The following is a 19,431-nucleotide window of genomic DNA, read 5'->3' as shown; positions in this document are numbered from 1 at the left end:
TTCAGCCTGTACTGTGCACAGGTATTATGAGATGGGATTACAGGTGTACAGAGAAGAGTAAAATATATATTTCCCCTTAACACCAATAATATAGTTTAACATATATGTGAGTAGAATGTTCTACCAAAATAATGATTCCAGGTAGCAATGCAGTAGAAGACTTCATGGGTGGGAAGAAAAAAATAAAAAGAATTTCCATGGAGCCATGAAGGATAGAAATGGGGTTAGGAATCCATCCAATATGGCATAGCCAAGAAAACAAAATAAGAGATTTGAATGCCCTTCAGACTCTTGAGCAAGTTTTGCTCCAAGCCCTCTCCTTCTGCGTCAACTCAGTAAGTCCCTCCTCTCTTTCTGAACCCACAATGCCTCCAGAAGTTCCCTCAGAGTCTACTTGAACTGTCTGCTTCATCCATCCACCCATGTAGCAATGAATCCATGTATTCTCAAGCAATCATACCACAAAATATATATTCCCATTGGAAGACTGGTGTTATTTTATCCTGAGATTCCCCTTCTTGTCTTTCCTTAATATATTTAAAATGGTTTAGGACTCCTATTTACCTTGTAATAAATTATACCTCCATAAGTATCCGTAGTTAATCTCAAATCATGGTGATTTATTTTGAAGGGAGGTGTTCAGTAAGTTATCTATAGTAAAATAGTAGTACAGATTTAAATGGTAATTGACACATGATTAATACATGTTTATGTTGAATTATTTTGGTCCTATTCTTTTAGCTTTAAAAGGACTAAATTTTACAAAGCCTTACATAGTAACAATATGTGCATTCTTACATTTCAATTAGGAAAAAAATTAAAAGTTGTTAACTGAACATAAAATGATTCTATATTTAATTTTGTATATAATCCACAACAAGAAAATACAAAACAGGCACAGCTTTTATTAAAACTTGTCAGTACAATTTTATTAAAGGAGGAAAAGAATATTGACCTCTTTTAAGTCGTTGTGGCTTTGAAAAATTAAAAATATAATCACAATATGATATTAAGATACCACATCCATTTAAAACGCAAGATATACACTTAAAAGGAATTGTTAACACTTTGATTTCAATAACTCTTGTGTTTTCTGAGTGATTTTACCATTTTGGTTTTGGGTGAAACAGAGGGTGCAGTTTACGGAAAGGAGGGATAGGAGGAAGAACCATTTTAAGCATGTGAGGTACTTGCATTAGAGGTACACCAGCTGACCCATAGCCACGCCTCCTATGCATGTGGCACTCAGTTTCCTTTCCCAAGAAGGCTTAGGCATTTTTGCACCACCCAGTTCTAGAGAGAGCGGAGGTAAATGAGACAACGCTGAAGATCCCAAGGGGATGATTTCCTCCACAAAACTGTAACAGAGAAAAAGTGACGTACTCATGTTGTGGAAAGGAGTTCATTCCTTCTCCTACCTGTGTTTATTTTCTATTGATTGGCTGTGGTTAGGAGGGTGGTAGCTCTTCACTGTAATTCACACTCTCTGCCTGAGTCCAGATTGTTCTTGGCCCCAGGTGGAAGCGTACTTATTGTGTCAGCAAGAATCCAGTGGGCTCTGGAGTGTGACCTGCTACGGGTAAGCGTAGCTTAGCCGGCTCTTGTGGAGCTAGGATCAGCGTGGCATAAAGCTGTTCTCAGCATGACAGTCCATTTATAGAGAATTATGGGTTATTTGTGGCCGGTCTATTTAAGTTCCAGCTGAACACATTTTCTCCTTACGTTCTGATTCTGTAATTAGAAAGCAAAATTCAGCTAGATTTTTACAAATCAACTTACCTGTGCTGATTTATTATTTAAAATTTTCTAATTTATTTATCTTTTGCTTATCAGCTAATATGGGGAAATTGAAATTTTATGTATTTTAAATTATATATTTGAAACATTTTATTTTTAAAGAAGAACAGTCATTTAGGAATCTACAAAGTTATGCAACAATATCTTGAATAGGTTCTAGTTTTTTGAACTGTCTTAGTAGCATATAATATATGCCACCATTTCAATAAATATATGCCACCATTTCAATAGAAGAAAAGTTTTCAGTGAATACTAGTAAAAATTGGTTTTGCCTAAATTCCTCTCCTTGTTTACTTATAACAGAAGTAAAATCTCATATAAAAACCATATTGACATTTCAAAGATTCTTCACCCATATTATTTACACTCTTTGGTTTACTGAGTTTTATTAAAACTAATCTTTTGATTTTTTTGTTTAGCATTTTAAAGTTATTGGGCTGAAAAATATGTAACCTTCACATTCCATAATTAACTGTTACAAGATTTTGATACCCTGCGGAGTGGTGTGTACCTGTGGAACAGAGATTTATTAAAGTTTAATAAATGATTTATATCTGCACATCCTATTGAAAAATGAAAGTTTTACAGCCCCCAAGCTAGAGAATATCATCTTTCTTGCTGAGCTAAGGTGATGATGGCATTTGTAAGGCAATAGAAAAGTTGTAATAAAAATACTGGCAGTTTTTGGAATGTTTTTCATCTATGAATCTTGAAGTTATTTACAAATATCAGGTATAATTTCAGTGAATCATTAATTGTCAGTGTTTTATTTCCAGTCATACCAAGTCATGTCATCCAAAGCAATAAGGTAGAACTAAACTACTTATTTTCTGAATTAATGGAGAAATTATATGAATAATATAAAAAATGAACAATAATTAAACATCAGTCTGGGCATGGTGGCTCACGCCCATAATCCCAGCACTTTGGGAGGCTGAGGCAGGTGGTCACCTGAGGTCAGGAGCTCAAGACCAGCCTGGCCAACATGGCGAAACCCTGTCTCAACTAATAATACAAAAAATTAGGCGGCTGTGGTGGTGCATGCCTGTAATACCAGCTACTCGGAAGGCTGAGGCAAGAAAATCCCTTGAACCGAGAAGGCAGAGGCTGCAGTGAGCTGAGGTTGCACCACTGCACTCCACCCTAGGCAACACAATGAGACTTTGTCAAAAAAAAAAAAAACCATATATTATATATACCCATATATATATATATATACCCATATATATATACCCCCATATATATATATATACCCCCATATATATATACCCCCATATATATATACCCCCATATATATACCCCCATATATATATACCCATATATATACCCCCATATATATATACCCATATATATATACCCATATATATATACCCTATATATATATACCCATATATATATACCCTATATATATACCCATATATATACCATATATATACCCATATATATAAACCCATATATAAACATATATATAAACCCATATATAAACATATATATATATAAACCTATATATATAATCCCATAGGTATATATATATATATATATAATTTATAGTTTGCCTGAATTCACTCTGTTTCTTTAGAGAAAGCAATATATTTGCCATAGTGATGCAATCAGGTATGGCATGTGCCTCTATCATTTCACCAAATGTGTAAACATACTTTGTTATCTATGTGGCTAGTAGGGTTGCCAGATTTAGCAAGTAAAATTATAGGACACCCAGTTAATTTTGGATTTTAGAAAAATAACAAATCAATGTTTAGTATAGCATATTTCTATTATTGCATGTAACATACTTATGCAAAAAAGTTATGTGTTGTTTATTTCAAACTATATGTAGCTAGACATCCGTATTTAACCTCAAAAATTTAGAAATAAATGTTTAGTGTGCCTCCATCTAACTGGTCCCCACCAATCTTCCAGAAGATTTTTGGGAGACGTAGAATACTGAGAAAATAAGGTGAGTAGCATTCAAGGATTAAGGTAAGGATCTTCATGAAAACCTGCTGGAGCTGAAGAGAAACTCTCTGACCTCTTCAGGGCAAAGATCTCTATAGCACCAGGCAAAAGCCAGAAATAACTTCTCCTCTTTCAGAAAACTCATCAACGATGATAGCAAGTAGCACAACAATAAAACAAAACAAAAAATCTTGCTTTTCAGGGGTCTCCTCTGTCTCCGTGTGGTGGAATCCTCAGAGAACTGACTGAAATTCTACCATAAAATTCATTTAAACACTGACAGAGACTGAATTAACCAGGAAGATTCGGTTTAAGCATCAATAACCATTTCCAATCATCAGATTAAGAGCGAAGCTTTTGATAGATGCTAGGGGAAGTTACATTCTTTGGACTTAAATGGTTTCATCCTAATTTTAGTTTCTAGCTGCTAGTTACGGAATCTTTACAAGATTTAGGCACCTCAGCTCATTATAGTGCTGTACATCCACTGTTTCTCCATGTATTGTAAATGTTGCATTAATCAGAGGTGGAAAAGAAAGAAAGGATATCAGTTCTGAGAAAGAGCAATGTAGTATATAGGTCAGTGTTAAACTTAACAACTGAATTTATTGGTGACTATTTTTAAAGCACTTACGTAACTCTATTTGCTCTTTAAATTTTAATGTACAGATGTGTTGTCATTTATATATCTTTTTTTTCCCTCTCTACAAATGTAGCATGGGTTCCCCCTGCCTTATCTGTTTGATGTTCATATTTGGCTAGTTGTATTAATGAATAGGGCTCTGAATGCAACAGTTGCCAACCTCATCTTATTCCATCTCTTCTCTTGTAAAAGTTATGAAAACAGAAAAGTACTTCAAAATTGTTTTGTTTTTCTATGTCTGTGAAATTTATTTTTTCCTTCTGCTATTAATGCAATTATTTTTCAAGCCTTGTAAGACCTCTTCACATCAATTTTTCTGAATATAGAAATTCCTTGATCTTTATTATGATTTGTAGAGTTCTTTGAATATGAATTCGGTAGTCACCATAGACCAACTATAAGCAAATAGAAATCTCATGCTATTTCTCATTATTTTCTAGATGAAATACATAGCTTATTATTAGTAGTAAGGATCAATATGTATAATAATTTATGATGAATTTTTATTCTTATATTTTTGATCATAGAACTATTTGTCCAAATAAAATGTTACAATGAAACCTAAGGAAATAATAGCTGTAAAAGTGAGTCTCTTCTAATATATTTGTCACTTACTCCTATCTAACCTGAGTTGGGAATGCTGGGAAGGTTTTAGGAACCCCCTGGAACTCCTCAAATCACACTTTGAAGAGCAATGCCCTTTACAAATGTGACAGGACACAGAACATTATTAAAGCCAAAAATAACTGAAGAAAGCAAAAGAAATAGGGGATTATTAATAAGCTTTCTCTGTTTTCTAAGTCTTCTCTCCTATTTAACATTTAAACTGATATTAAATGGCTACAGACCCAGTGGAATATTCCTATATTCATCCACCTCACTCCAGGTTTATCTATCTCTCTTCAGTTGATGATATCATTTTATTTCAATTGTTTGCATGTCTGCATCTCCTTAGACTGTGCACTGGGGTAATGTCTTTCTCAACTGCATATTGACAGGACCTGCAAGACCACTTGGCACACAGTAAGACCTTGATAAGTATTTTTTAATTAACATATGAATAGATAAATGAAAAGAAAAAGAAGCCCAGCTAGCACAGATGTTTATTGTGGAGCATCTTATCTGTCCCCCAAATGCCCTAACACAGCTTCAGCTGCTGATTGGCATAGAAGACCCTAAAACTGTTGAGTGGGATACCCAACATTTCGAGTACCCACTCCTCTACCTTCAATTGAGCTGGGAATGTATCCCTGATGTACAAATTCTGCAACTGCACCAGGCTTCTCTGGAGCCCTCCCTCTCCAACTGAAACCACACATTGAGAGTCAGAGGAAAGGACATGGTGGCTGTCCAGACTGTAGCTCTAATAGCCATTTTAGCCAAATAGAAAGTGAAAGCATTTTCTTTTACGATGAAATTCTGAATTGTTCTCTAAACTATATTGTTTTTTCTATTGCCGTCAATTTCTCAATTTCTTTGGTAGTGTGTCTTCCTCACTCCTACCAAAACAAACCATCAATGTGAGGGGTAACTCTGCTTCTCTTCTAGGATTTTTTTTTTAAGTTAATTACCTCCATGAGTCATCTAAACTGATGTGTATGCATCATTTTCTGCAAGTTTGTTTTCAATAAGTATTGAATTTTGGTCAATTATACTTTTAATGATATAAACTTTAAATTTGATTATATATTATGTTTGTTCATAAATTTAGGACTATAGATTTCTTTTATTTAAAACTATCTGATTTAATTTTTGATAACACAGGAGGATGTCTTTCATGCAGTTAACACACATGGAAACTTTAAATGCTACCTTCAGAATATTTTCCTCACCCATATGTCACTCCTTCATCTCAGCACTTCCATCTGATTTGGCCCGTCAGGTATGTTCACACACAGCACCCACTGCTTCCCTACTAAAATGCAAGCCCCTGGAAGTCAGGGCGAATCTGACATTTTATCCTCAGTATTTAGCATAGGGCCTAACACATAGTAGGTACCAAAAAATGAAAGAGGGAATATGTATTGAACATCGATTATATAGCTTTAATAGATAACTCAAAGATAAAGGTTGGTCTTTGTCCTAAGGGAGTTTACATAATGAGAAGACAGTCATATATCAACATGATTTTAAAGACACAAAACAAACTTATTGGATTCATGAGTATCCAAACCTTAGAGTAGGGAAAGTGTATTAGGGAGCAAGGGGTAGGGTACATTGCAGGCACTTGGGACAACACTATATTTTGTCAAATCTAAGACAACTATTGTAAGCGACACAATTAAAACTAAAGTGTGATTTTTAAAAAATGTGTGTTAAGAAAGACAGTGTACGCTTGATTTTTTAAATAATGTTGACTGAATTTGGCCTAATATGCTGTCTCCAAATTAAATTGTGTTATTTAGACTTATTTTGAGTTGAAATCAGTTGCAAGTTTGTGTTCATGATGAAAAATTCAAAAATATTTAAGGGTTACCTAATTATAGATTTAACTTGTATTTTTAAGTGATATTAACCATATTTTATCAATTTTTTTGTTGTTGTTGTTGATACAAGTTCTCGTTCTGTCACCTAGGCTGGAGTGCAGTGGCGTGATCACGGCTCACTGCAGCCTCAATCTCCAGGGCTCGTGTGATCCTACCACCTGAACCTCCTGAGGAGCTGGGATCCTACTACCTGAACCTCCTGAGGTGCAATATGCATTGCACCACCATGCCCAGCTAATTTTTTATTTTTCTTGTTGTTGCCGAGCTAGGGTCTTGCTTGGTTGTCCAGGTTGGTTTCACTCCTGAGCACAAGTAATTCTCCCAACTTGGCCTCCCAAAGTGCTGCGATTACAAGTGTGAGCCACCATGCCCAGCTGTGTACTTTAGCAATTCTAAAAACATTTTTTTTCATATTCTAAGTGACACACTTATTGCTGAAATTGGAATGTGTCATTTGACCAACAACGTATCATAGTTTAACTGGCAACATTTTTCTTTTCAGACGTGTGTAAAGTGTTGTTACTTCTTATAACCAACACTATTTTAGATTCAAAAAATATAGGAAGTTATTTTGTAATTATTAGTTGAGGCAACATAGTGAAAAACAAACTAAAACATATTAAAATATAAAAACTAAAATATTTGGCCAGGTGTGGTGGCTCACGCCTGTAATCCGAGCACTTTGGGAAGCCGAAGCGGATGGATCACGAGGTCAGGAGTTCGAGACCAGTCTGGCCAACATAGTGAAACCCCGTTTCTACTAAAAAAAAATACAAAAATTAGCAGGGCATGGTGGCGCACACCTGTAGTCCCAGCTATTTGGGAGGCTGAGGCAGAAGAATCACTTGAACCTGGGAGGCTGAGGCTGTGGTGAGCCAAGATCATGCCATTGCACTCCAGCCTGAGCAACAGAATGAGACTCCATCTCAAAAAAAAAAAAAAAAAAAAAAAAAACCTAAAATATTTAAAAGTGCTTTATTTTAAATTTCCAAATGGAACACAAAATTATTTAAAGTGTCCTTTAAAGTTATTGCTAAAATCAGCTAAACCTACAAGTAGAATTGAACTTACAAATTAAACTCAAAAACTTAATGATAAAGTAAGAATTTGAATTGGTAACTTAAAGAAACCCAACATTAATTTTGGAAATAAAAGAGAATATCTAAAAAGTATTTTGTGTCTATGAAAGTCACCCTTCTAGTCAGCTGAAATTGCTCAATTGGGAGAGCATTAGACTAAAATGTCACCCTTAAGTTCAACAAAAAGATAAAATACAATTCAGAAGGCAAAAGTAGTAAGAATAAAGGCAAAGAGTTACAAAATAGCCTGACATCTTCAAAAGACTGGGGTGTAGAATGCATGTGGGGAGAAATAGTAAATCAGAGAAGGTGGTAGAAGGTAGACAAGAAAGAAATCTTATGCTAAGTGCTTTTGAAATTCCTCACAATCAATGGGACGTCTGATTCAATGTTGATAGAAATATTGAATGAGCATCGTTGTGTTGTTCTTTAAGGGGGAAACATGCTGTCTTTCACTGGTAAGTGTAATGGTAGTTGAAATTTTTCATCAATGCCCTTTTTCAGGTTGATAAGTTTCTATTTCTACTTTACTGAGATTTTTATCATGAATGAATGTAGAATATAGTAGAATTTTTTGAATGTATTGAGAAGATCAATAACTTTTTTCTTTTTCATCTGTCGATATAGTCTATTACACTGATTGATTTTCAAATGTGGAACCAATCTTGTATTCTGAGGATAAAACCCACATGGCTCTGGTGTATAATTCCTTTTATGTTTTGCTGAATTCAATTTACTAATATTTTGCTAAGAGTTTATCTGCCTATGTTCATGAGAGAAATATTGTTTTCAGTTTTCTTATAATGCCTTGGTACAGCTTTTATATTAGGACAATGCTGGCCTCATTAAATAAGTTGGGAAGTATACATATATCTTCTATTTTCTGGAAGAGTTCGAATACAATTAGTATTAATTCTTCTTTAAATGATGGGAAGAATTCATCGAGGGAATCACCTAGACTTGGAATTCTCTGATATTTTTACCCATAAATTTAATTTATTCAACAGACAAAATGCTATTCTGCTCCTCTATTTTTCTTTCTTGAGTGAGCACTGGCAGTTTGTGTTTTTAAGAAATTTATTCATTTCATCAATACTTCCAAACGTGTTGGCATAACGTTGGTGATAGTCTTTCCTCATCCTGTTTTAGAACTTACTGTGATGTCCCCTTTCTCTCTTCTGACATTGGTCATTTTTAATTTCTTTTTTTTCTGTTTTCTTTCAAAGAGCCATCTTGGATTTTAGTGGTTTGTCTGTATTTATTTTTCTGTTTTAATTATTTTCCATGTTTTTTTTTTCTTCTGATTGCTTTGTGTTTAATTTGCCCTTATTCTGTTTTCCTAGGGTGGAAGCTTAGTTCATTGACTTCAAAATTTATTGGTTTTTTCAACTATAAGTATTTAATGCTAAGAATTTCTCTCTAAATACTAAATATTGCTTTACCTGTACCCCACAAATATTGGTATGGTATGTTTTTATTTCCATTTAATTCAAAATAATTTCTAATTACTTGGTGCTATGGTCACTGGAGGTTGGTAAGAATTTTTGTTCTCTGCTCCGGCCTCAGTACTAGAAAGATTCCATGTCTCTGGGCCTTAAAAGTAGGGCTTTCTCAGCATTTCTGCTGCCACTTTATTAGAGGTTGAATTGTGTCCCGCTCAGAATTGGTACTGGTAACCCCCAGCATCGCAGAATGAAACCTTAATTGGAAATAAGGTCATTGCAGATGTGATTAGTTGAGAAGAGGCTATTAGGGTGGGCCCTAATTCAGTGTAACTGATACTCTTATCCTCCTATCAGAAGTATTTGTTTTTTGCCTGGGTCCCTGTGGCTTGAGTGTTTCCTGTACTCTCCCAAAAACCAACAGTTTGAGAAGGGTGCCTTGTATGACAGAAGAGTTCTGGGCAGTGGGCAAGGCTTTATGCCCCACCCCAGCAGCAGCTGATTTCCACCCGCTCACCTGCACCACTGAGGGGGAACTCTCTTCAGTCTCCTGCCCTGCCTGCAATCCCTTCATTTTTCATAGGAGCTTTATTTTTTAGGTGGGGCTTGTGAAAAAGAGCTTGCCTGTGCCTATAAACTTCTTCATGTGAGAGTTTCCAGTCTTTCTTAACTGATATGATAGCCCACATTCAGCCTTTAAGAATTATTTTAACATTTGAGCAGGTTTCTTTCCTGTCTGAGTCTATGGCACCAGCCACTTCCTCCCATGTTCCATCAAAGGTAAGGAGTTTGTTTGTCCGTCTTCGCTCCTCAGAGGAGCTGACCCTTTGGAATTCTGCCCATTTTGTTGCTTTCAAATCTCAGGTCCCGGTGGGCTCAAGAAAAGCAATCATTTTGTGCGTGATCTGGCTTCTATCTTATTGTTGAGGTGGAAACAATGGTAATATGGGTGTGTGTATTTCTACCTTCTAGGTAGAAATTGAACAAAAGCATTCTTTGCTATTATACCTGGGTTGTTCTTCACTGTTCCCTGGGAATCTGTTACGGAAATTATGCTGAGCTAATAATTCTGATGGGATGATCTTCACTCATGCAGACGGTGGCGTCATGTAGAAGGAAGGCTAATATGGATGTGAGGTTCAAGATCAAGGTAAATTCTTCATCTTACTGGTGCTTATAAGAAGATGGTATGTTTCTTTCTCTTTTAAACTAAAAAGAAGGCCTACCAACGTGTGAAGTCGCAAAATATGGCATGCCTATTGTTCATTTTAATTGAGATGCAGAAGACTGTCACTGCTGGGATATTCCCATTTAACTACTTAGAATAAAGCTCCTCCCAAATTTTGGAGCCAGAAGGATGTTGTTACATTTGCATTTCAGATTAAGTCAGTGAAGTGGGTGGTGGGTTGGACTGGTCCCAGCTTAGGGACTTGAATAAAGTTCTAGAATAATTTGACTAAATGTACATAGATATCCAAAGTTGCCGCTACACCTGAGAGTACTATCAAGGGTTTTTACAGCAGCATGGTGACGGTTTTCCCACAATTAAGGCATTGTAAAGTACAATGTAGGTTTGTTTAGAAACATTTTCAAGTTTCCACAACATATATGCAATGATCATATGCCATGAAGCACCATTAAACATTAACATTTTTGGAAAACTTACTGTAAGAGAGGTATTAAATTAATGGACTATACATATTTCACAAAGATTAATAATTATTATATTATTAGTGGTCATATTAAACTAATATAACTAATAACATAAGCTAATAATATAGCTGATAAAAATATTAACTATAAAAGTAATAGCTAATAATTTTGTGCTAGGTGTCATGTTAATTGCTTTATAGTTTGTCCAATTCTTATTAACAATGATAATAACAATATTGATGATAGCTAATATTTAATCAGTGCTTATTACATGCCCACTATTTTGCTAAGCCCTCTGCCCACTTTATGTCATTTAATCCTCACAACAGCTCTATCACATATGTACTGTCATTCTTGGTATTTTATGAGTGAAAAAAACTGTTCCACAGAAACACAGTTTACCTTCAGAGGTAAAGCTATTTTCCAGTGAGACCATGCTCTTATGCTGTTTGTATTGAGCCTACGTTGGATGGGGTGGAAGGAAAATAAACTGTCCCATGAAGTGACCTTTCTTCCAATAGTGTCTCTGATACTTATAAATTGCATTGCATGGGCTAATTACATAACTTTCTTGAGCCTTGATTTTCTAATTGGTAACATGTATGTGCATAATACCATCTATATTTTGAAATATTACAGGTGATGCATGGGCCAGGTGTGGTGGCTCATGCCTGTAATCCCAGCGCTTTGGGAGGCCAAGGTGGGTGGATCACCTGAGGTCAGGAGTTCGAGACCAGCCTGGCCAACATGGTGAAACCTCATCTTTACTAAATATACAAAGCCGGGCGTCGTGGCTGGCACCTGTAATCCCAGCTACTTGAGAGGCTGAGGGAGGCAGAATTGCTTGAACCCGGGAGGCGGAGGTTGCAGTGAGCCGAGATCACGCCATTGCACTCCAGCCTGGGCGAAAGAGTGAGATTCTGTCTCATAAATAAATAAATAAATAAATAAATAAATAAATAAAGGTAATGCATGTAGAGAAACTATATACATGTATTTCACACCTTTCCAGTCTCTGGACCTAAGACAGCCTTCTGGCTCACAACCCATTGACAGAAGGAGAGGTCAGTATCCATGAGAAAAAATCCTGCAACATAATGGCAAGTGTTACAGTAATGATTTCCCATAATAATGTTTCTGACCCAAGGACAACTATGAATACCTATATTGGTATACTTGGGAAAAGGGAGCACCCAGTCACTCTATTATTGTTGCATAGGGGTCTTAGTTGGCTTTGATACTTGGGGACCCAAGGTGTCATCATGGCACCCCTGTTAGAGTGGAGCTAGATATACGTTAATCAAGTGAAGTATGAAGTTCTGCTGCAAGACTGGCTCACAGTAGGTTTATTGAGGTGGTAGAGGTTAGGCTGATCAATATTGAGAGGAAGGAAAGACTTTCCAGAAGACTTGAAGAGGAAGATCATGCTTGGCTCCAGAAGCAACATATAGTTCTGAATGAAAAGATAGTTGACATAAAGTGGAAGAGTGGCCAGGATGGATGAGTGGATGGAGAGTTAAACATGGAACTCCCATCATGAAGGCCTTGTGTTCTGATTTGATTTTGCAGGCAATGGAATCATAAAATAATTTGAAACAAGAGAGGGATGTGAACATATTTTATACCTAAAAGATCACTCTGGTAGTGTTATGAGAGACGGATCCTGAGAACCAAGGCTGGTGACAAGGAAAGCATTTAGATGACTAATACACAAATACTGGTGATAAAGAGAGGACCTAAAGTAAGGGACACAGACAGAAGTGAAGAGATTCAGGAGATGGTAAGAAGGCAGATGCAATGGTATTTAGTGACTGATTGAACATTCAGGAGAGGAGAAGTAAGGGATGATTCCTAGGACTCTGTCTGGGAAACTGGGTAAAAGAGATGCCGTTAACTAAAAATTGAAACAGAGAGAAGAAAGCCTGGCACAGAATAAAGGAGATCAGGTGTGGACATGTTGAAGACGAGAGGCTACACAGACACTCAGATGATGCTGTTCAGTAGGGAGCTTTTGAATTCAGTGCAGAAATCAAACTGTATGAGCAGATTTGGGTGTCACCAGGAAGCAGATGCAGTAACGGTATAATAGTAGATGAGCTCACCTGGGTAACGTACATAGCGTTAAGAGAAAGAGGGTGAGACTGGAAGTTTGAGTTATGCAACTTTTAACAGGAGAGGAGAAGGTGTGGTCACAACTCCACCTACAGCACCAGGAAAGATCATTGTCAAGGAAGACCAATGAAAAAGGCAGTGAGTTGTCCACAACATTTGGTATGGTGGAGAAGTGAGCTGAAACAAAAGCGGAGGTAGGTGCAGAGAGAGGCCTTGGGGAGAGTGGAGGTCTCATCTGAAACTTTCTTGGATGTCTCCCTTGCTTTTGTTTAATAAAAGCTAAACAAACACAGTAGTCCTATTCCTGGACATTCCAGTTTGCCAATCGCCCTTCTGCCTCGGGACCTCTGTATCTTGAGTTTCTCTCCACCTAGAAGGCTCTCACCCAGCCCTCTTTTTGCCTACCTCCATATCATCTCTTGGTTCTTAGATCAATTCTCAGTGCCTTTGGATCTTGCGTGAGCTTGTACCCTGAGTCGAGTCTCTCTGCCATATACCCTCAAGATACATTGCATTTATTTGTATGGCAGTTTTCACAAGAGTTATGAAATAATAATTGTGAAATTTTACTTTACATGTACGTTTTTCTCCCTACTCAACTGTGGGTTAAAAGGAACAGTGGCTTAGTCTCTTGTGCTCAATGTTGTGTTTCCAATACCTGGCAGAGTGCCTGCAACGTAATAAGCATTGAATAAATATAATTGAGCTGATTTATTTTATTCATTACTAAAATTCAGGTGTTGCTTACTTTGTGTCAAGGATTGTTTTAAGCCCTTTATAAATAGCTCACTTAATTTTTGAGTGTAAAATACAGCAAACACAGAGCCGATTGTAAAATTATGGACCAACTTCCAAACACTTCTTTATGACGATGCTTTTCAGGAGGTTGAGGACAAGTAGGATTTTTGTGACAGTACAGATCAGAGGAGAGTGACAGTCCTGGGAGCCAGAATGCCTGGGATCCAGTGCCACCTCCCTCCTCTTAATAATTATGTTGTTTGGGTAATCACTTAATCTTTCTGATCACTCAATTGTCTCCTTTTTATTAATCTGTAATATAAGGATAGTAGAATAATACTTACCTCATGGGTTGTTATGGGTACTCAATGATTTGACATGGAGTAGTCCTAAGTGTTACTATTACATTTTTGATTGATAGTCTACCACTCCTTCTCCCTCCTCCCACCACTTCCCTTCTTGTCCACACCTGTCTGTCTTGGAAATAGGCCATTGACTCTTAGCCATCAGAAACAGCCTAAAAATTAATTTTACCTCTGGGCATGTCTCCAGTCACATGTCTCATTTATCTTCTGGTGACCTGAGTGGATTTCAAACCCCCAGGTTTATATGAGTCCATTTGGTACCATTCTGATTGAAATTATACTGCTACTCCTTATAAGCAGAATGTAATTACTTTAGCTGGCATTTGGACATGACTCTCGGCTACCCCCATTAAAAATTACATGACCCTTTCAATGACTATAGCCACTTTTTTTTAACATCAGCAATGAAGAGCAGATGAGGGGAAGTCTCCTCAATGCATACAGAAAGATGACACCATCTCTTTGGCCTCGATTATAGGGTGAAATCTACCATTTATTTTCATTGATGTGCCATTGTAACATTCAAGCTAATGCTATATGATGATATGGGAAGTCCAGAAAAGTGTTACTACAATAAAATATAATTGTTTAAATAATTTATAATAGAACTTCAAGAAAATATAGAAGATCACATAAGCTTTTGGATCTTTCTGAGTATAATACAAAGAATAAAATTTGAGTAAAAGAGATTGATATATCTAGCCAAATAAAAATTCAAAAAAAATACAATAAAATAAAAACAAAGAAGATGAGTGACAAAATATATTTTAGTTGCATGGCAAAATGTTATTCTAAATATTGAGTGAGTTCATAAAAATCAAGGAAAAGAATAACAATAAAACTCATTACCTATAAAGACATGTAATTAATATACTCACAAAAGAAGGCAGATGACAAAGATGAATACATTCTACTGCCAAATGAAGTAAATTAATCATACCCCTCCTTTTTTGTATACCATATTATAAAACTTTTAAAAAAATGATTTCTAGAAGCATCTTGAATGCTCAAAAATAAGAAAATGTTAAATTATGTGCCAGTTTTGCTATTTTTAGCAGGCAGCTCTTATCATGAAATGCTTTGTAGCATAAAAAATTTATATACTATGCAACATTAAAAAGTCATTAAAAAGAATGAAATAGATATATATGCTGACATTGACATAGAAAGATAGGCAACATGTACTAATAAGTGAAAAAATTCAAATAGGAGATATCATGTTTATTTCTTATTAAATAGAATACAGGCACACATACGTAATAGTATATGCCATTGTGAGTACATACATAAATATATGGATAGATTTGCATGGAAAATTACTAAAGAAATACTCAAAATTTCTGACAGCCATTCCAGACATGAAATGGGTGGAAGCCTCATTAAATTTATATCTTTTAAATCAACTAATCATTATGTTCATTGAAATGATTTTTAGGAAATGTTTTTTTTTTAATGCAGAGGATCAGGCATACTCTTGTTTTCATGTTGCTCACTGAAAGCTTTCTGTTAAGTGATTTGGTAATATATATCGGAGGTCTTAAAATGTGTTGATTCTTTAACCTAGCAAAACCTCTCTGGACACTTACTTTAAGAAAATACCAGCCAGAAAAACAAATCTATAAGAAGACTCACTTTAATGTTATTTATGATGGTGGAAACCTGGAAGCAATACAAATATCCAACCCTAAAGTATCAATATTACTTAAAGATTTATGAAATGATATGATGAAATACTATGCATTCAGTAAAAATTATGTTGTAAAAAAACACTCTAGGGCATTGTTCAAGGTATAATGTTTACAAACTAGGTATCATCTAGCATACAGTGTAATTTCAATTATGTTAAAAATATATTTAGAAAGGCTGGAGGGATGTGTATGAAATGTTATGGTGTTTATGTCTGGGTAATTATATTATGGCTTTTTATTTTCTTATATGTGTTTTTCAAAATACTCCTAATATTCTCTAAAAACATGCCATATTTTACCATTAAAATAATCGTATTTTATTATATAACAAGATATACTTACTGTAGAAATATTTTAAAATACAGAAAATCAGCTAGAGGGAAATATTATTTAATAGTTCTACATATGTTATTATAGATATCTTTATTACTTTATATTTGGTAGGGATAAGGTTATGCTGTATACTCTGTGTGTGTGTGTGGCCTTTTTTGTCTAATGTTTCATGAGCATATACCCTTGTAAATATATATTCATTTATAACATAATATGCATTGAAGTTTTATTTCATTATGCAGATTATCTTAGGTTTTTTTATAGCCGTGATACAATGTTGGCTACTTCAGTTATTTACAGGTATTTATTATTATAAAAATGCTACCAGAAAACATCTGTAGCTAAATCCAATCACAAATCATTCATTATTTCCCAAAGAGAAAATTCTCTAAACAAAGTTGATATCTCAAAGAAAGTGTACAATGTAGAGACCTTTGATTGACATTGGCAGATTGAATCCGGCAGTTTAAGGCAATTGACACGTCCATGTGCCAGTTTTGCTTTTTTAGTAAACAGGTTTTATTTGTGTAATCAAGTAACACATAATATTGTATTTTCCAATGGTTAACAAGTTGTTAATTCAGCTCCCAAGAGAATTATTGCTCTATAGTAATCCAAATTCTCTAAGGCTTATTAGTAAAACACATGGTGTACTCTAAACTTGGAGCTGGAGTTTCACAAATGACTAAGGTAACATCTCCTCTCCTCAAAATGGTTACACTATAATGGGCATACAGATACAAAATAATGTTCATTTTTGATGACATACAATGGCATAATGTAGTAAAGTTGTCTTACGTTTTTTAGAATCATAATGGTACCTAATAGGGCAAGTAAATTCCTGATTCCAACTTATTTGACAAAAGAGTCAGGGAACAAACCAATAAATATACTGACCTATAGATCCATTTATTAAAATAGTAATGTGTTAAACACAGTGACATACATCTATACAATATATGCATGTGTAGGTTTCATATAAAATCTAGGGATGCCACAACCATTGTTTTTTCTCATTTTTATTCTGTCAAATCTGTTGATTATGCCTGTCATTATTTTGTAAGCTATGTTTGTTTAAAATCACTATCCACTTAACAAATAGTTATTGACTAACTTCTATTAACAAAGCACTGAGAATATAAAGGAAAATGAAATGTGGTACCTGTCCTCAAGGACCCTCATTACAGCCTAGTGAAGGAGACAATGGTCAAAAACTCATATGGATCTCAAGACAGTTCCTGCATTAATATAGAAACTGATCAGCACATGATAATTTTAAACATTAATTTAGTTATTATCCATGCAACATATATTTATTGAGCTCTTATTAGGTACTAGGCTCTGTGCTTAATGCAGTAGTAAATAAGAAGACCACAGACCTGCCATACTGGAGAAAGAGATAAGGATATCAATTTAAACAGCTGCATGCATTCTCCTGAATAACGTAGGCTTGAAAGAATTCTCAGTGGGTTCAGGGAATACATTTTAAACTATTTACTTGTTTTTAAGTATGGGCACTCAATTTATGCTTTGTTATGTGAATATTTCAAATTGGAATATGGAAATGCATATAAATCAATGAGTTTTTAAATGCTATTATAAGTAAAATTGCAGAAATAGAGTTAGCAGGGTCATTTCTACTTTTGTTTAGTTTGGTGGCAAAGAGCAAATTAATGTTCTTTAAGTGTAAGATTGCAAAGAAAAACAAATGTATTGAAATTATATAATTGCTTTTAAGTTCTTTACAATATACAACACAATTTGGCTACATATTAAAATTTCCAGGTTAGAGGAGAGACAGACATAAATATATGAAAAGAATGTGCTCACAATGTGAGACATTGTTTCGGTAATAATTCAAGATACATTATTCTTAGTGTGACTTTTTTCCTTCCCCATAAAAGTGTCTACAAGTTGATACTAGGTGTCAAAAGGACAGCTTAGTAAGCATGTTTAATGGTATTATGTTATAATACATGTCTAGCATAGACTTTTTTGTATTACTTATAATGTGCAAAAACTACAATTATTTTTTGAGTATTATATCACTCAGTCTTATGTATATAGTTCCATATAAAGCAGTTATTTTAAAACATAATGCTCTGAAAATCTTTACTTTCCCTGAAAAATATTTCTGCAACTTGTTAAATTCTCATTGATTATAATTTTTTTTATCATATGTATTGTTTATAAATTGCCCCAATGCTTTGTGGAATTAGTGTGAATTTAGTAAGTAGATTTCACATGCTGCAATTTAAAAAAAATTAACTAATTTATGAATGCATTTTTCACACTCCACTTACGTAGGTTAATGGATGAGACAAGTTAGTAATGGGATTAGAAAAAATATCAAACAATCACTAGATCAAAAGGAAAAAAAAATCTTTGATAATCAACTGGTCAATGGCCTTAATTAAATAGTACACATCACTGTAATATTATAAAGAATTAATTTAGGAATTTTAGTTGGTTCTTTCTTAGTGCACTGTATTTTAGTAATGGCATTACAAAATATTAAAAACAATTTAGTTTATTTTTCATTTGAGGGAGACTTGATGATGTTGAGAAGTACGTAGTGTTAAGAAATTATAAAAGATATGCTTTCTTCTTTAATGGAGTCATTAAAGACTATTTTGGTTTTGGTGCTTATTTTACAAAAAGTCCTAAAACCAAGAAACTCGAACATTATTTATAAACCATTATATCCTGTTCATAATAATTACAACTGCACAAGAAGTGGAAGAGGAGGAGGAGGAGAAGGAAATGACATAGGTTGATGAGCTTATTAAAATGTTTAAAAATCTTTTAGGAATATGATTTGAGTGGTATCACTTTTCCAGTCTGCTTCAGCTTTTCATGTCCTTGGAGGTAAGCCTGGAAAAAAGAGACTTCATTAAAAGAGCTTAGAACATGGTAGGTGACTCAGTTGGAAAGGAACACAGATCATGGCTCTAGGGAGAGGGTTTTGTCAATGACTAGGCAGGACCTGACTCAAGAAGTCCAAGGATTTTGTAACTGTTACATTTCCAGGACGAAAACCTAAGTCCTGACCAAAATCAACATTGAAGTATCCTTGAATGCTCTGGGGAAATGAGAGTAGGAAACTGAGATGGGATGGACATATTCAATGGCTTGCTCC

The 19,431-nt window shown here is 34.9% G+C and overlaps 2 long non-coding RNA genes across 2 annotated transcripts in view; one reads left to right on the top strand and one right to left on the bottom strand.

The window, feature by feature from the left end:
* LOC129526585 (uncharacterized) overlaps positions 1-19,431 on the top strand; it is a 332,112-nt gene that overhangs the window by 275,296 nt on the left and 37,385 nt on the right. The gene's annotated exons all lie outside the window — the stretch shown is intronic.
* LOC129526584 (uncharacterized) overlaps positions 903-19,431 on the bottom strand; it is a 227,818-nt gene continuing 209,289 nt past the window's right edge. The window contains exon 3 of the long non-coding RNA XR_008671251.2: positions 903-1,731. This is a non-coding gene — a long non-coding RNA (uncharacterized lncRNA). The remainder of the gene's footprint in view (positions 1,732-19,431) is intronic.

The sequence above is a fragment of the Gorilla gorilla genome, chromosome 15 (assembly GCF_029281585.2).
Source record: "Gorilla gorilla gorilla isolate KB3781 chromosome 15, NHGRI_mGorGor1-v2.1_pri, whole genome shotgun sequence".
Classification (NCBI taxonomy): domain Eukaryota; kingdom Metazoa; phylum Chordata; class Mammalia; order Primates; family Hominidae; genus Gorilla; species Gorilla gorilla.
This window is presented reverse-complemented; position numbering and strand designations above follow the sequence as displayed.